Here is a 19,912-nt window from a genome sequence, read left to right as displayed (position 1 = left end):
GCAGATGTGTTGTTACCTACCTTTACCACCTGGGGGTAGCCCGTCAGGAAGTCCAGGATCCAGTTGCAGAGGGAGGTGTTTAGTCCCAGGGTCCTTAGCTTATTGATGAGCTTTGAGGGCACTATGGTGTTGACCGCTGAGCTGTAGTCAATGAATAGCAATCTCACATAGGTGTTCATTTTGTCCAGGTGGGAAAGGGCAATGTGGAGTGCAATAGAGATTGTGTCTTCAGTGGATCTCTTGGGGCGGAATCAGCGTGGCGGATTTGCTGTTGCCTACTCTCGCCACCTGGGGGAGTCCCGTCAGGAAGTCCAGGATCCTTTAAGGGGGCAGTTGAAATCGGCGATGGGGCCACATTTTTTTTAGGAGTTCTTGCATTGGAATAATATTGATTTATTGTTTAACATAAAGTTTAAATACCAAGACTCTGAGACCATTGATTAAGTGCTTTTGATGTGACAGGTTGACGTGAAATCTCAGCTGCAATGTATCAGCACAATGGACAGCGCCCTGAGCAAGGTTGTTTTGGTAAAGAATATAGGCTACAAGATAAGATAATTCACCTATTACAAACAGCCTATGAGAATGCAGCTATACACACAGCTGTCTTACCAAAATAATGTAAACTAAATGCTGAAAGTAGTAGTCTAGTTATTCATGCATGAACAAAAACACTGAATAGCAGTTTGGCTTAGAATACCGAGACAACTGAGAAATGTGACCGAATGAATGCAAACAGAACAAAACAGCGGTACCAAGTACTGTAGGCCTAGTAAACAAAACATCTGATTGATAAAGGCATGACACAATCTATATATTTAATCTACATTAACAGTAAACAAACGCAGTAAACAAAAGGCGAATGGAGATCCAAAACAGCCTGTAGCCTACTACAGTGAGATGCAGCCATGCACAGCTGTCATGCCAATTAAATAGGCCTATAGGTCCGCTTTAAAAATGAGGTGCTCATGAGTTCAGCAACACGTTTTGAAATGGCACGATACACTTCAATTAAACAATGACAGCCTAATATAAACACGTTTCCAATACGTACAGTTCCACTTACAACCACGAACACCATGATACAATGTATCTATTTCTATGATGAAACGTACTGATATGTAGTTATGCCCAGGGGTGTCCTTTGGGTTCTTGCATTGGAATTACGGTTGAAGTCGGAAGTTTACATACACTTTAGCCAAATTCATTTAAACTCAGTTTTTCACAATTACTGACATTTAATCCCAGTAAAAATGCCCTGTTTTAGGCCAGTTAGGATCACCACTTTATTTAAGAATGTGAAATGTCAGAATAATGGTAGAGAGGAATATTTATTTAAGCTTTTATTTCTTTCATCATATTCCCAGAGGGTCAGAAGTTTATATACACTCAATTAGCATTTGGTAACATTGCCTTTAAATTGTTTAACTTGGGTCAAACGTTTTGAGTAGCCTTCCACAAGCTTCCCACACTAAATTGGTTGGATTTTGGCCCATTCCTCCTGACAGAGCTGGTGTAACTGAGTCAGGTTTGTGGGACTCCTTGCTCGCACACACTTTTTCAGTTCTGCCTACACATTTTCTATGGGATTGAAGTCAGGGCATTGTGATGGCCACTCCAATACCTTGACTTTGTTGTCCTTAAGCCATTTTGCCACAACTTTGGAAGTATGCTTGGGGATATTGTCCATTTCGAAGACCCATTTAAGACCAAGCTTTAACTTCCTGACTGATGTTTTGAAATGTTGCTTCAATATATCCACATACTTTTCCTCCCTCGTGATGTGTAGATCATGATGATCTATTTTGTGAAGTGCACCAGTCCCTCCTACAGCAAAGCACCCCCACACCATGATGCTGCCACCCCCGTACTCCACGGTTGGGATGGTGTTCTTTGGCTTGCAAGCCTCCCACTTTTTCCTCCAAACCTAACGATGGTCATTATTTCTATTTTTGTTTCATCAGATCAGAAGACATTTCTCCAAAACGTACAATCTTTGTCCCCATGTGCAGTGTGCAGATTGATTTGCACTTCTCGCACCAAAGTGTGTTTATTTCTAGGGGACGCAACGTGTCTCCTTCCTGAGCGGTATGATGGCTGCACGGTCCCATGGTGTTTATATTTGTGTACTATTGTTTGTTACAGATGAACGTGGTACCTTCAGGCGTTTGGAAATTGCTCCCAAGGATGAACCAGACTTGTGGAGGTCTACAATTTTCTTTCTGAGGTTTTGGCTGATTTATTTAGATTTTCCCATGATGTCAAGCAAAGAGGTCTGAGTTTGAAGGTAGGCCTTGAAATACATCAACAGGTACACCTCCAATTGACTCAAATTATGTCAATTAGCCTATCAGAAGCTTCTAAAGCCATGACATAATTTTCTGGAATTTTCCAAGCTGTTTGAAGGCACAGTCAACTTAGTGTATGTAAACTTCTGACCCACTGGAATTGTCATACAGTTAATTATAAGTGAAATATTCTGTCTGTAAACAATTGTTGGAAAAATGACTTGTGTCATTCACAAAGTAGATGTCCTAACCGACTTGCCAAAACTATAGTTTGTTAACGAGAAATTGTGTGCACATATTTTGTTATATACACGTTACAGCAGGTGCAGTGAAGTTAAGCAATGTTAGAACGAGCAATGTCAGAGTTCAGGATAAAAATACATGCAATGTAGGAAATACAAAAAATATGGAAAAACCCTGGAATGACGAGTCGTGTCCAAACTTTTGACTGGTTACTGTACATATATATTTATATCCTGGCCTCCGACATTGCTCGTTCTAATGTATATGATGGTTTGTATAGACTGAATAAAAGGTGTTTACAGCAGTAGTACATATGAGGTGTGTAAAACAATATGTAAACATTGTTAAAGTGGACAGTGTTCAATGGCATTGTACATAGGGCAGTTCGCAGTCTCTAATGTGCAGTGTTGAGTACCGGGTGGTAGCCGGCTAGTAACAGTGGCTACGTTCAGGGCAGGGTACTGGGCGGAGGCCGGCTAGTGGTGACTATTTAACAGTCTGATGGCCTGGAGATAGAAGCTGTTTTTCAGTGTCTCGGTCCCAGCTTTGATGCACCTGTACTGTCTCTGCCTTTTAGATAGTAATGGGGTGAACGGGCCGTGGCTCGGGTGGCTGAGGTCCTTGATGATCTTCTTGGCTTTTCTGTGACTCAATGTCACACCTCAGCTTCTTGATGCTCTCCAATACACTGTGGACCACTTTGACTCCAGTGTAAAGATACGTTGCTTTTTGACTGGAGTCATTTGTTTGGAGGATTGGGAACATTTGAACTTTTTTGCTATTTTTATATAGGGACATAAAACAGTTTCAACTGAGAGGGCTAAGACCACCTTTTGCTCCCTCATGGAGCCGGGCCCAGGGATGGAGTTGGGTTGGAGGCTCATCGACGTAGCCGCTCCTCTCTATGTCCTTCTGCCTCTCCGCTGCGTGTTGAGAGCGGTTGTATGAAACAGTTTGTCAAGGAAAGCCCTTAACTTCTATTCAGTTCGACTTGCCATAAATTTGGTGTCTGCACTGTACATTACTTCCTTACTTACAGATCTACCTGACCCCCCTCTCATCATTTCCTTTCCAAAAGATTAAATGTATGTTTAGGTTCCACCTCCGAAGAATGACAAAGGCTACTTACAGATATTCACAAATTGGATATGGGAATTTCCACGTGGAGTTGATAAACGTCCCGAAATAGGGCACTGACGGCCGTCAGTGTAACTAGCTAACATGCTGACCTTATTTTAGCAACGCGCATGCCCCGCCCACCTCAGGATCTGTCTTCTTCAGCCATATATTTCCTTTGTTTGAGGGGTGCAAAATCCACTTGTCACTTAAATCTCACCGAATTGATTACTTTAATTTGACTCCTGCAACCCTTTCATACTCTTGCTTGTGCCTTTCTTGTTTTCCCCCGTTAATGTTACGACCACGGAAATGTTTGTAATGACCTGTCAAACATACCCCGGTAATGGCTGAAATGGGACCAATGGAATACATTGTCTGTCCGTTGAATCTATAAGAATGCTAAAGCTTCATCAGGAAATTCACATCACAAGAAGGAGAAGAATTGAGAAAAGGTCATATTTAGTACAGTTGAAATGTTTGCAAATTAGACGTGCTGAAATGAAAGCCACTTCTGAAAATGAACACTCTGATTGTAGTGATATTATGTGTGATCTTAGAGCCAAGCGTGTTGATTTTTAATTTGAGGGTATCCTGCTATTGACATACCTGTAGAATTATGCAAGAGAACGTGACAACAACAGTAATCAATGAGGCAGTCTAAACCGCACAGGTGAGTGCTGGTAAGGTAGACAGAGCAAGTGTTTGGTGGTTGAAGCCCTGTTCCGCCCCTTTATGTTAAGTTATTCATATATGCAAACACACCCGTGTATTTACGGAAATTAGGCACGTATTATTATTTATTTTAACACAACATACTGTATAAAAAATACCTGATACAATAAGAAAATGTATATGTGTCTGCTAAACGACTAAAATAGAAATGCAATGTGAGTGCATTCTAAAAATAAATAAATACATTTGGCAAATTGAATACCTGAATTGCCACACAAAAAAATCCCTGAACTCCATTGATTATTTGTCCGTACCAGTAAAATATTTTGTGCTTTAATTCAGTCAATATCTGACGGATTATAAATAAATTATCTTCATTGTCCAACTGTATTTATTAGAATTGTTTTTAAAACATTTTAACAATTGAAATTACAGTTGCTACTTATCTAGATAGCTAGCTATCTTGCTAACCTTATCTAGCTAGCTAATGTTATGTTGTTGGTGTTTGTTTTTTTTACTACACTGTTTTCAAAATATTAGCCGGCTGGATGTGGAGCTAGATTTGTCATAAGCATTGATTTAGGGAAAACTTTGCCACAGATGGAAACCACTGGCCTGTCTTTGACTTTGCCATCTATTGTTATCTCAAGTTTTGTCATCTTCCATAAATTGCGGCCGCAAATCCCCCATAGAAATATTTCGAAAAAAATAAGATTACGCTCAGGTAATATGTATAACTATAGGATAGCTGATATGTGTTTTTTTCTACATAGGCTGCAGACAGGCTTTGGCTGCCGTAGAGCAAAACAAGGAAGACTGTGCTCATGGTTCTCACGGGGAAGTGAAATGATAAGCTACAATGACTTTGCTCGTGGTCATGCACGCCGCAAATAATAAGTTCCTTGAATTTTATTTTGCTGGCGCCTTTTCATTATCTGGATAGACACCTTGTAGTTTCTAGCTAACGTTACACCAATCAAAGCAGTGGAGCGTGTAGTGAAACTTTAGTGGTCAAAACCATTCATCTTGGAGCGGGTTTTCAAAATGCTATCGTATCACGCAATTATACCACTTATAAAGTTGTCCTATTATTAATACAACCTGGCTCAGAAATAAGTCAAAATTGACAAATTATTTAATGGATTATGAACATGTTCTGGTGTTATTATTTTATTTCTGGTAAATATGGAAAACTAGTCATTTTAATTAACATTTACATATTTGGCATTACTCATCTCATTTGTATATGCTGTATTCTATTCTACTGTATCTGAGTCTATGCCGCTCTGATATTGCTCGTCCAAATATTTATATATTCTTAATTCCATTCCTTTACCCTAGATGTGTGTATTGTTGTGAAATTGTTGGATCTTACTTAGATAGTACTGCACTGTTGGATCTAGAAGCACATGCATTTTGCTACACCCACAATAACATCTGCTAAACATGTGTATGTGACCAATAAATAAATAAACAGAAATGCTCCATGGCTCAGGGGGCAAGTGGACACAAGGCGGTTTGGTTCAGCTTAGTCACAAATCGGAATAACTTTGCAGCTGTTTCTGGTTAATTAACAATGCCATGCTGGTAACATTCAAATAAAATCCAGCCCTGAAACGAAACCAAAGATATTTATAACTAACCCAAGATAGACCAGAGCCTGTCGTTTCCAATGGGAGCAAATTAATCAAACTGGGCAGAACAAGCAAGGAGGTGCCAAGCACAACTTAGTGAAATCCTATTGGCGCTTTCTGGCATTTATTTACATATTTCCGTTAGGGAACACCTACTCTGTGAAGCGCCCTTGTGCAATAACTAAATTCGCCCTTGCACTCCTTCTAAACGACACCGTTTTTGGAAACTTTGGCAATGGGTAAAGTCTACAAAACGCAGTCCACTCTGTTTGTTACAGATTCTAGTTTTGGAAACAGAAAACTATATGGAGATCAAATATTTCATTGACAAGAAGATTTGCAGAATATCTGCCAAAATCTATCTCGCTTCTCCCACTGCCGTCCACTGGGCTTCCTCTTACCACCATATTTGGTACTGAGTGGAAACGGCGACCAGATGCATCACATTTATACATCCAGTGAAATATCTGTCTCATTGTTCTATCTTTGATGAAACGTAGGCAAAAAATAATTTGTATGTCATATCATAGGAAAATACACCACATTCACACGGATTTGCAGGAGGTGGGCAGTTCAGATTTGTCACTTCAAGCCCAAACATATCATACTTGGACTATAACGATGACTTACTGACTTAAATCGTTTTATCATGTAAGCTCTGGCCATTGTCTTTCAGCTGGAAAAAGTGGACTTCTACTGGTGTGGGCCTTTAGCCTTGGTGCTGGGTCTGTCTGCAGGATTGACCTTTGCAATTCCTGAGAGAAGGTGGAGGTAGTGAGTGTCCTGTGTGTGTTCCAGCCTTTGGCCCCTAGCCTCCCTGTTGTCTGGACAGTGCTATTTATGTCCTGACTGTAGACAAGTGTAGAAAGAAGGAAGGGGACAGGGTGATTCTGGCCTGTATCAGGGGCAGAGGGCAGCTTGGTGATCAATGACTGTCCAGACAGCCCAGTGTTCCCGAGTACAACTTATACTCTGAGTGTGACGTTCTTCACCGGCCATGTCAGGTACCAAGGTTGGCCTTGTCCCTTTTCACATCCTTGTCCTGTGCTGCGACCTCTTTCTCCTAGCGTGTCTTGTCTTGTATATTAAACTTCTTCACGGTACAGAAACAGGGGATAGGCTCCTGCCCTATGCAACATTCTGGCTCGGACAAGGCTTCTCTTGTGCTGTTAGTGCAGCTGTAAGGCTATAGTTGAGATCATCCTCATAATTACCACAGGCTGAACAAATTTGTTCCCCACAGTAGCTGCCTGGGCACAGTCGCCAGGCAAGAAGAGGTCCAAACAAAGCTTAAAGGGTAGTTCATCATCTGATTTGCCTGGAGTTGATGGGATAAAACCCTCTGTCCTCCATCAGGCACCAGGGGGCAGTGGTCCTCCTCTGCTGATGCCCAGCTCTCTGATTATCAGCTTGTCTCCCACTAAAACTGAAACTCACGTTTTAATCAAGAAGATTTGTATAGGAGGACAATTTGGAAAACATATTTTCCGTGGGAGATTGCCCTTCCCATTAAGGTACAAATTGCCAAAATTGGTTTGTGTTGAAACAATTCCATTCTGACTTTGTCGAGCCAGTGATTATATTTGTCACAATTGTCTTTGCCCTTTGTGGGGTTTTGTCCCTCTACAAGTCAACGTTGACTCCAGGGAAATGGCCCTGTCCTCCACACAGTCATTTTAGTCATTGCTATTAATGGGCATTGAGGTGCATTTGACATTGTGTAATTATGTGAACGTGTGTGTGTGTGATCCTGTGTGCGCGCAATTGTTTCTGTTTGTGTATTTATTTGAGATTGTATGGCTCCGCTCATCAGTGCAGCACTGAGGTGAACAGAGAAGCCATCATCCATTATAATCTTCCCTCCCCAGCCATACAGAGGTGGTCAGAGCAGCACGTAAAGGACCTGATAATGGGGAGCACCTATATCATTCCCCTAACGAGAACCATCAGTTTCATTTAGGGAGTGCAGCTATGGCCCTAACTTCAAAACAAAAGTTAGTATACACAGTCAGCAGCATCATAGGGCATCTTAACAGTTCCCAGGTCCCTCCCACAGAATGCCAATTATCCCGTGTTAAATGATACAGGATATAATCACAGGGAGGTCCTTTGCTAAATACACACAAAGATATTGCGTAGTTAGCGTTGTGGGAGCTGTAGGCCTACGCAGTACATCTCTTGACGTGATTAGTTCTGTCTTGGTCTCCGATGAAAAAGTACACTTCACTCAGTGGAAGGTTAATCAAAGAGCACACCAAGTGTGTGTGGCTCCAGAACACCACCCATGACTAAGAGGGTGTGGGTGTTGCCTTACACCGCGTTTCAATAATGAGGGTGGTCAGACGGGTTGCGAGAGCGTGAGGGGTGAAGGGTGGTCGCATGGACAAGAAAAGGTGCTCTTTTCTCTCGCACGCCCTCTCTCGCTCTCTCTCTCTTTCTCCCTCTCTCACTTTCTTAACTGCCTTAACTCCAACTGCTTCCTCCCTGCACACACACACACACACACACGCACACACCACACACACACTCTCAGCCCGGCAGTCCTTCACCTGAGGGATCCAAGGCAGTGCGGTGAAGAGAGAAATGGAGCGAGCGAGTGTGAGAGAAAGCGGAGGAGAGGAAGTAGAAGAGGTCTCTGACTCAGTGTGAAGCCCCCTGTGCCCCCAGCTTGGCCCTAGCAGGAAACAGGGCTTTGATCAGTCTCCAGAGGAGGATGCACTTCATTTACGCATGAAATAAGTGATGCATTACATTAGAGCAGAGCTAGATTAAAGCACTATGTGATTTGTTAAAGTGATGGAGCTAGTGTCGTTGGGCTGAGAACAGCTCGGAAGTAAGCCATCTGTCTAGGTAGAGTGTGTTTGGAGGGTTAGGTCTGACAGACGCATACAGTATGCATTGGTAGGCTGAGATGGTGGTTGAGATGACACCTGTGTCATTTTCCTGTTTTGCAAAGAATACTGTTCTTGTGGTTCTTACCACGGTCATGGTCTATTTCACAGTATTTTACAGGAATAGTCACACCTTATCTGATATATAAAGATATGAATGTTTCTGTTTTAAAACCTGTTTGTTAGTTTTGTATTCCAACAATTCCCATTGTGATTGTCACGCCTGTGGATGCTACATCCCCGCTGATTTTTTCATTTCCCCTTTCATTACACTTTCCTCTCGAACCTAAGTCGTTATCCCTTAAGCTAACACACATTTATTTTGCCTCGGAAGGGATAAAAGAATATTCAGTGTGAAGGCAATTTGAGAGTGTGGTGGGTAGAACACACAAACCTTCATGAGATCCATCAGAAGTTATTCTTTTGAAACGTGAGATAAGATGGCGGTGCGTGGTACCACGCGAGGACCTTACAACTGGTCTCAGCCCATCTCAGTGGCATTGACACCGGAGCTGTGGACAGGGATATATAGGGCCTATGTGTTTGAGACATAGATTCAGATTCACTCTTCCCTTCCTTCTCGTCCTCCTTCAATTCAAATTTCAATTCAATTTAAAGGGCTTTATTGGCTTGCTAACATTGCCAAATCAAGTGAAGGAGATAAACAAAAGTGGAATAAACTATAAAAAAAATTAACATTAAACATTACAATCGCAAAAGTTCCAAAAGTATAAAGACATTTCAAATGTCATATTATGTGCAAATAGTTGAAGTACAAAAGGGAAAATAAATAAACATAAATATGGGTTGTATTTACAATGGTGTTTGTTCTTCACTGGTTGCCCTTTTCTTGTGGCAATAGGGTCACACATCTTGCTGCTGTGATGGCACACTGTGGTATTTCATCCAGTAGATATGGGAGTTTATCAAAATTGGGTTTGTTTTCGAGTTCTTTGTGGATCTGTGTAATCTGAAGGAAATATGTGTCTCTAATATGTGGCAGAAAGTGCAGCTCCGTTTCCACCTCATTTTGTGGGCAGTGTGCACATAGCTGGTCTTCTCTTGAGAGCCAGGTCTGCCTACGGCGGCCTTCTCAAAACAAGGCTATGCTCACTGAGTCTGTACATAGTCAAAGCTTTCCTTCATTTTGGGTCAGTCACAGTGGTCAGGTATTCTGCCACTGTGTACTCTCTGTTTAGGGCCAAGTAGCATTCTAGTTTGCTTTGTTTCTTTCCAATGTGTCAAGTAATTGTCTTTTAGTTTTCTCATGATTTGGTTGGGTTTAATTGTGTTGCTGTCCTGGGGCTCTGTGGTTTGTGTTTGTGAACAGAGCCCCAGGACCAGCTTACTTAAGGGACTCTTCTCCAGGTTCATCTCTCTGTAGGTGATGGCTTTGTTATAGAAGGTTTGGGAATCACTTCCCTTTAGGTGGTTGTAGAATTTAACAGCTCTTTTCTGGGTTTTGATAATTAGTGGGTATCAGCCTAGTTCTGCTCTTCATGCATTATTTGGTATTCTACGTTGTACACGCAGGATATTTTTTGCAGAATTCTGCATGCAGAGTCTCAATTTGGTGTTTGTCCCATTTTGTGAATTCTTGGTTGGTGCGCGGACCCCAGACCTCACAACCATAAATGGCAATGGGTTCTATAACTGATTCAAGTATTTTTAGCCAGATCCTAATTGTTATGTTGAATGTTATGTTCCTTTTGATGGAATAGACGCCCACCTTGCCTTGTCTCTCAGATCGTTCACAGCTTTGTGGAAGTTACCTGTGGCGCTGATGTTTAGGCCGAGGTATGTATCGTTTTTTGTGTGTTCTAGGGCAAAGGTGGAATTTGTATTTGTGGTCTTGACAACTGGATCTTTTTCGGAACACCATTATTTTTGTCTTACTGAGATTTACTGTCAGGGCCCAGGTCTGACAGAATCTGTGCAGAAGATATTGGTGCTGCTGTAGGCCCTCCTTAGTTGATGACAGAAGCACCAGATCATCAGCAAACAGTAGATATTTGACTTCAGATTCTAGTAGGGCGAGGCCGGGTGCTGCAGACTGTTCTAGTGCCCTTGCCAATTCGTTGACATATATGTCATCCATTCCTCCCCATTCCTCTCAAAAAATGTAGAATGTTGCACAGCAACTCACTGCCTTCCTGAAGACAAACAATGTATACGACATGCTTCAGTCTGGTTTTAGACCCCATCATCGCACTGAGACTGCACTTGTGAAGGTGGTAAATGACCTTTTAATGGCGTCAGACCGAGGCTCTGCATCTGTCCTCGTGCTTTTAGACCTTAGTGCTGCTTTTGATACCATCGATCACAATTTGGAAACCCAAATTGGTCTACACGGACAAGTTCTGGCTTGGTTTAGATCCTATCTGTCAGAAAGCTATCAGTTTGTCTCTGTGAATGGTTTGTCCTCTGACAAATCAACTGTACATTTCGGTGTTCCTCAAGGTTCCGTTTTAGGACCACTATTGTTTTTACTATATATTTTACCTCTAGGGGATGTCATTCGAAAACATAATGTTAACTTTCACTGCTATGCGGATGACACACAGTTGTACATTTCAATGTAACGTGGTGAAGCCCCCAAAATTGCCCTCGCTAGAAGCCTGTGTTTCAGACATATGGAAGTGGATGGCTGCAAACGTTCTACTTTTAAACTCGGACAAAACAGAGATGCTTGTTCTAGGTCCCAAGAAACAAAGAGATCTTCTGTTGAATCTGACAATTAATCTTGATGGCTGTACTGTCGTCTCAAATAAAACTGTGAAGGACCTCAGCGTTACTCTGGACCCTGATCTCTCTTTTGACGAACATTTCAAGACTGTTTCAAGGACAGCTTTTTTCCATCTACGTAACATTGCAAAAATCTGAAGCTTTCTGTCCAAAAATGATGCAGAAAAATTAATCCATGCTTTTGTTACTTCTAGGTTTGACTGCTGCAATGCTCTACTTTCCGGCTACCCGGATAAAGCACTAAATAAACTTCAGTTAGTTCTAAGTACGGCTGCTAGAATCCTGACTAGAACCAAAGAATTTGATCATATTACTCCAGTGCTAGCCTCCCTACACTGGCTTCCTGTTAAGGCAAGGGCTGAATTCAAGGTTTTACTTGCTAAACTACCATGCATTGCATGGGCTTGCTCCTACCTATCTTTCCGATTTGGTCCTGCCGTACATACCTACACATACGCTACGGTCACAAGACGCAGGCCTCCTAACTGCCTGTTTGGCCCTGTCCGGGGTTATCATCGGATGGGGCCACAGTGTCTCCTGACCCTCCTGTCTCAGCCTCCAGGATTTATGCTGCAGTAGTTTGTGTCGGGAAGCTAGTGTCAGTCTGTTACATCTGGAGAACTTCTCCTGTCTTATCCGGTGTCCTGTGTGAATTTAAGTATGCTCTCTCTAATTCTCTTCTTTCTTTCTTTCTTTCTTTCTTTCTTTCTTTCTTTCTTTCTTTCTTTCTTTCTTTCTTTCTTTCTTTCTTTCTTTCTTTCTTTCTTTCTTTCTTTCTTTCTTTCTTTCTTTCTTTCTTTCTTTCTTTCTTTCTTTCTTTCTTTCTTTCTTTCTTTCTTTCTTTCTTTCTTTCTTTCTTTCTTTCTTTCTTTCTTTCTTTGAATTTGTTGGGCTGACTGTGAATGCTCTGAGAGACTCTGGGTTGAGGTCAGTGATAAAGTAGTCTACAGTACTACTGCCAAGAGATGAGCTATAGGTGTACCTACCATAGGGGTCCCCTTGAAGCCTACCATTGACCATGTACAGTACATACCCAGCGTGCGACAGAGCTGCAGGAGTTGTGACCAGTTATTGTTGGTTATGTTGTCGTAGTTGTGGCTAGGGGGGCATATGGGGGAGGGAATGCTGTCACCTCCAGATAGGTGTTTGTCCCCCTATGTGCTGAGGTTGTCAGGTTCTTGTCCAGTTCTGGCATTTAGGTCACCACAGACTAGTACATGTCCCTGGGCCTAGAAATGATTGATTTACCCATCCAGGATGGAGAAGCTGTCTTCATTAAAGGGGGGGATATAGGTAGCACACAGGAGGACATTTTTCTCTGTTGAGATAATTTCCTTTTGAATTTCTAGCCAAATGTAAAATGTTCCTGTTTTGATTAATTTAGCAGAGTCAGTTAGGTCTGCTCTTTCTACTCCCACACACAATGATGAGATCTGAGTGTGATTTTATGAAATATAAGGACTATTGCCTGGAGTTGACTGTTACATTCATGTGTTTTCAAAGAACTCCTGCTTGTTCACACCACTGGGTGACATTCAGAATGTTTACTTTAAGAGTGTGTGTGTGTGTATGCACACAACCTGGTCTCAGAGCATTTCGTATTATTCTGTACGTAAATCTGAGATGCTTACTTTAGTTTGAAAGGGTACGTTTCGAATGGTATGTATTCATTTGTGGATGTTCATAACCCATTTCACAACATTTGATATGTTACGAATTACAATTTGTGTTATAGGTTACAAGTTCGCAAAATGCACTATATGTTACGAATATGCAAAACGTATGATACAGTATGTTACCAATTCTAGCTAGGTGGCTAACATTAGATAGCTGGCTAATGTTAGCTAGACTAGGGGTTAGGGTTATGTTTAGGAGTTTGTTTACAGGGTTAGGGGAAGGGTTAGCTAAAAGGGTTAAGTTTAGGGGAAGGATAGTTGCAAGTAGTTGCAAAGTAGCTAAAAAGTAGTGAGTAGTTGAAAAGTTCCTCATGAGCAAAAATGCTAAAGTTGTCCATATTGAGAGTCGAACTCTGCTACACGTTCACTTTATACGCCCACCCATACACCCCAACCACCCTACTTTCATTTTTGACTTAAGTATCCAACCAACAGTCTTCTGTAACCATACAAAATGTAACATATCATACTCATTTGAGTTTCCCGGATTTATGTTTACTGTGTTACGTCAAGTGTGAATGTGCAATATTTTCAGTCTCTGCTGTGTTGCCCAGGCTACAGTATGATACACGGGCACATTAGTCACAGCTGTCAGTCTGCCCGGGCTGCTGATTGCCCAGGTCTAATGATTTATCCAGTACATGAGCAAAGGGAAGCAGGAGTTTGTCTGGCATTCAAATAGTGGCAGCAACAGCATCTGTTTGGACTGCCTCTGTTCAAAGGTATAAAGAATTGAGTCTGCAAATTACAGTGTCTAATTTAAATGTTTAGGTGTGTAGGTGACTTTTGGGAGGCAGCTTAGATTCTGTCTGGGTTTTGTAATATAGGATAGGATATGGGGGATACCTACAGTCTGACAGCCTGGTTCTATTGGAAATGGGTTCTGTACATTGCTGCTCTGGACTGGCTCTGTGGAGAAGTAAGGGAATGGTGGTGATAGCAGGCTTTTGTGCCGTCTCTCTATTTCACTCACTTTCTGTCTCTCTCTCTCTCTCTCTCTCCTGATTTAAATGACCTTCCATAAAAGTGAAAGTGCTCACTTACCAGTAGATTACAAATTCAGGTTGAAGGAAATTAAGTGGAAACCATAAATGCTATTTGCTGAAATTACCATTCGAATCCACAATCCGTAAACTCAAATGGCATTTTAAGCAGTGAAACCGGGGGTATTTTAGTGACTGGGGTAAACAGTTTACAGCTCAGCAAGTAAATGATTTTAGGAGGTGTAAACTATGTCTGTTAAATGAAGCTTGAACCGACTTCATTTGACAGCAAAACCTCAACATTGATATGGGTCTCTATATTGTAGAGGCAAATAGTTTCTATCGGATGGGTGTGCTGTGGTCTTCATATGCAGTTTTCCTCTTGAATGTGGATATGTTTAGTATCTGCTTGAGTTAGCTCTCTTGCTCCTGCCCGGTACCCATGGGGCACGCAGACCGTGCAGACATCTGTTAGTGTGCAGCTTGGAGTGACAACGGATTACTGGACTGATTGATGTAGCTGTGTTTACAGTGGAGCTCGGACCAGAGATAAAAATGCATGGATTCCTCCTTCCTGTTTTCTCTTTCTCGCTCCCTTTTTTTTTCTCGCTCCCTTTTAAAGGACAGGATGTGAAACCTAATTTCAGGCTCAGACTTTGAAGAGAAAGACAAGAGAAAGACAGCCCGTGTGTGACTGCTGGGCTGACAGAGCTGGCACCAGGCGTGGCCCTGTGGAACAGTGCTCTTTGGTGGGCTCTCTTGGCGACCTGCTACACTGGCGAGCCACACCCTACAAAAGCGCGTCTGTGTGTGCTTGCACGTATGCGTGTGTGTGTGCATGCATGTTTTGGCTGCAATGGAGCGTAAGGTGCGGAGAGAGGTGAGCGGCATTTCACCTTACTGAGTTTGACATGGACTGAAAACCCCCAGTAGATCCAAAGTGGCTGAGTGGAACACGTGATCGTGAAGGCCTGCTCGGTTTGGCCTGATTGAGACAGCTCTGGCTAGAACAGCCCTCTCTGCTCCTCAGCACACCCAGTCAACCAGCCACCCATGATGACCTTACCAACACCATCCAGCATGAACATTCCAGGCACCCTTTCATTTATTTTCAATGCACATTTTTTTTGGTGAGACAGAAAAAGTTTGAATCCCACGCTGCCCAAAATGGCATGGACTTGTGCAGAGCTATCATCATGGCAAAGGGTGGCTACTTTGAAGAATCTAAAATCTAAAACATACTTTGATTTGTTTAACACTTTATTGGTTGCTACATGATTGCATATGTGTTATTTCATAGTTTTGATGTCTTCACTATTATTCTACTAGGTAGAAAATAGTAAAAATAGAGAAAAACCCTTGAATGAGGAGGTGTGTCCAAACTTTTGACTGGTACTGTACAATCTCTCTAAGTTCTTTCTCCGTCATCTGCTATCTCTCTGCTATGTGCAGTCTGCAGTCAGTTCACGTGCCATGGTGTTGGTGGAGCAGCACAGACGGTGAGAGAGGGAGAGCCTCCCCACGGTTCAGGTGTAATTTTGCAGGTAATGAGCATTCTGCCTCTGTTACATGCCACAGCAGGGAATACACCCAGTACCACAGTATATCTGTATCCCAAATTCACCCTATCCCCTAAACAGTGCACAATTATTATTTTGTGAGTGAGAGAGAGAAGACCTGTGACAAGCCGCCAGGAGAGACTGATCTGTAAAGAGGTCTATGGGAAAACGAGAACCGTCGAGCGGCTCTAGCCACTGTGCAGGTTTTCCGTGACTGATTGAAATAGAAGTTCGATTTAAAGGCTTTCGTCGGAGTCACCTTGAAAATGTGTTGATGCAGTGTGTAATGTATATTCAAGCTAGCTACGGACCTACGTGAGAGCGGCCACAGTAGTTAAAGTCAGAGGGTTATCGTTGTGAATTTGATCTTATTGCAGGTAATAGAAAAGGGACAAATCACGATGCTTAGCTTTGCTGTGTGTGTGTGTGTGTGTCAACTCTCATACACACACGCACACCTATTAATGATTCCCCTCCATCTCCCGACCCTCACCCAGGAAGTGCTGCTGGGAAGTTCTCTCTCTGGCCTCTTCTCCATACGTGATGGTGCTTTATTTACAGGAGTGCACCAGGGGCTGATAAATAAAGGAGTTAAGCTGCTCCAGATGGACTTGATTGATAGGCCTGTTCAGGGATGGAAGTGATGCATCCTGACATATAGATTTCTCCCCCTCTTCCTCTACTTACGTGTCCCTCCCAGTAAAGAGCCTGCAATCAGGCTGGATTAATGGGCTTCACTTTGTCCTTCCCCTGCGAAGGGCAACACGCTGGGGCTTGCAACTCTGGTCATGCAGGGAGAATGGATGAAACACACCTCAGTGAGAGAGGGAGCAAGGTTCACCAGATGCCCAAATTTGTCTCCGTTGATCTTTTTTGTCTAGACCGAGACTGACTGAGGGCTATTTAGTCATTCCGTCTTCGCTATATCTCTCTCCCCCCCCACACACACTCTCTCTCTCTCTCTCTCTCTCTCTCTCTCTCTCTCTCTCTCTCTCTCTCTCTCTCTCTCTTCCCCATCCCCCCCCCCCCCCAGAATACACAGCATGACTCAGGCAGCAGAAGGGCTAGTCTGTCTGAGTAAAGGTGGGATAATAGTCCTAATAGCATGTACATAGTCAGTCTAAGGGACCACTGCAGACTAGTCTAATATATATTGCTGAACATAAAAAGTTGAGACATCCTCACTACAATTTGACTGAAAATATGATTAATTGTATTTCACTTCACACGTAATATATATATATTTTTTAACAAAAACATACTGTAGGCTGCTAGGCTGTAGGCTGCTGCAGGGAATAAGACAATTACTTAATGCCAGATGAGTTTAAATTCCCAACTGCTTAATACAATTGTATTATTTGAGCCGGGCAGAATGGTTGCCAGTTATTCAAATGCTGCTCAAGAGGTCACTGAGGTGCAACTCACTTGGGATTTCCCAAACTAGTTCCTTCCAAATCAATTGATACATTATGATACAGAGTCCTTAACCTCCATATCAATCAATATTCCTGATGAGATTACTGGAGGTGCTTGCGGTCAATCGCGTTGTCAATGTGATTGATGACTCCCCCTGCACTCACAGGTGTCGTATGGCTCGACGGTTCCGTACTGTACTGTATGAAGGGCCACTAACTGCAGTCCTGGCAACCAGGAGAGGGGAGGGAGAGGGAGGAGAGGGGTAAGTGGGGGCTAGAAGAGGGGAGCCAGAAGATGTGGGTTTGGCCCTATGAAACTCACAGTGTGGCTTTGGGCTAGCACCGGCCTGGGAAACTCCAGTCCTCAGGGCCCTGATTGGTGTCACACTTTCACCCCATCCCTAATCAACACACCTGATTTAAACGAATTGCATTTTTAACTGAAGATCGTGATTAGTTGATTATTGACCCGGTAGCAGGTCGCAAGTATCGCACCAGTCCGAGCTTCCAATCGGCTCACTCAATCACCTCCACTGTTAAGTGCAGCCAGGCTGGGGAACAGGACCTCGTTCACACAGAGATCAGGCTGTGTAGCAGTTTTTCCCATCTCCAGAAATGTGTACTGTTGGGGGTACTGGAGGACCAAGTTGGGAAACCCTTCTCCTGTAGAGTACTGGTACTTCTGTGTTACCTCATCTAAAGAATGGTGGCGTGGAGGTGCAAAATCTCACCTTGACCAATACTGAGAATCCAGATCTCTAGTACAGTTACGTTGCTGCGAGGCAGTCAGATACAGGTAACCTAGCTAGTGGCATCAGGAAAGGCAAAGACACACCATCGTCTACTTTGATCTCCACACAAACAGCGCCAAGACAGAGATGTAGAAGACATCTCTCCGATTCACCAAAACGAAGCGTGTAACCGCAAGACAATGCGCTTGAAAGGCATTTTAAATATGAACGGGATGCAGCCCTTCATAGCCCCGAGGACATTGGTCTGTGTGATTTCCTCCTGCCTCAGGTGAATGTATAACCTCAGATGGAAACAGAAGGAGAGAGGATGCACGCCGTCTTAATATCCCTCCAAGGCTCAGAGGCGGTCTGTCACACAGTCGTAGCTGAGGTTTATGCAGCTGTTCAACTGGCAGACTGTTCAAAGAGAGTGCTGTCTCTGCTCCAATCTTGTGCTGAGACCCCCTGATATGACTTTTGGACATGTGACCACATTAGCTCTACCTCTCTGTCTTTTCCTATTTCTCATGTCTCCCTCGCTCTCGTGCTCTCTCTCTCTCTCTCTCTCTCTCTCTCTCTCTGTCATTCTCTCTCTCCCTACTTCTGTATCCACCTCTGTCATTTTCTCTTCCCCCTGTTTCTATCTCTCTCTTGTATTTGCACAAAGAACCTCATCAACAGTAATCAGATATTCATCAGCCAACGAATAAGCAGGAGGGCAGGAAGCAGGAGGATATTCATATCTCATCGTGGTGTAAAAATGACACCTGAGAGACAATGTGACGTCGACATGTAACTATCTCACCCAACCCATTGGGCACAGACATCAGTTCAATGTCTAGTTTTGATTTGCATTTGGTTGAATTGTCAAACTAATGTGAATTCAAAGTGAAATGGACAACAAATGTCACCATGTCATTGGATTTCGGTTACAAGTTGGGTGGAAAAAATGCCCTTAAGTTGATGACCTTTTGCAAATCCAACCAGTTTTCCATGTTCAAATGAAATTTGCCGTGAAATGCTTACTTACGAGCCCTTAACCAACAATGCAGTTCAAGAAATAGAGTTAAGAAAAGATTGACTGAAAAAGCGAAAGTAAAAACCTTTATGAAAAGTAACACAATAAAATAACAATAACGAGTCTATATACAGGAGGTACCGGTACAGGTTAGTCGAGGTAATTTGTACATGTACACTACCGATCAAAAGTTTGTGGTCGGTCACTTAGAAATGTCCTTCTCTCTGAAAGAAAATCACATTTTTGGTCCATTAAAATAACTTCAAATTGATCAGAAATACAGTGTACAGTGTAGATACATTGTTAATGTTGTAAATAACTATTGTAGCTCGAAACGGCAGATTTTTTAATGGAATATCTACATAGGTTTCCTCTGGCTGTAGGGTTCTGTACTGTATGAAGGGACACTGACCGCAGTCCTGGCAACCAGGAGAGGAGAGGGAGAGGGAGGAAAGGGGTAAGCGGGGGCTAGAAGAGGGGAGCCAGAAGATGGGGGTTTGGCCCTATGAAACTCACAGTGTGGTTTTGGGCTAGCACAGGACTGGGCAACTCCAGTCATTAGGGCCCTGATTGGTGTCACACTTTCCCCCCATCCCTGGCCAACACAGCTGATTTCAACTAATTGCATTCTAAACTGAAGATCGTGATTAGTTGATTATTGACCCGGTAGCAGGTCGCAAGTATCGTACTAGTCAGAGCTTCAAATCGGCTCACTCAATCACCTCCACTGTTAAGTGCAGCCAGACTGGGGAACAGGACCTCGTTCACACAGAGATCAGGCTGTATAGCAGCATTATCAGCAACCATCACTCCTGTGTTCCAATGGCATGTTGTGTTAGCTAATCCAAGTTTGTCATTTTAAAAGTCTAATTGATCATTGAAAAACCTATTTTCAATTGTTAGCACAGCTGAAAACTGTTGTGCTGTTTGAAAAGCAA

Source organism: Oncorhynchus mykiss, chromosome 12 (assembly GCF_013265735.2).
Source record: "Oncorhynchus mykiss isolate Arlee chromosome 12, USDA_OmykA_1.1, whole genome shotgun sequence".
NCBI lineage: Eukaryota > Metazoa > Chordata > Actinopteri > Salmoniformes > Salmonidae > Oncorhynchus > Oncorhynchus mykiss.
Note: the sequence above shows the minus strand (reverse complement) of the source record.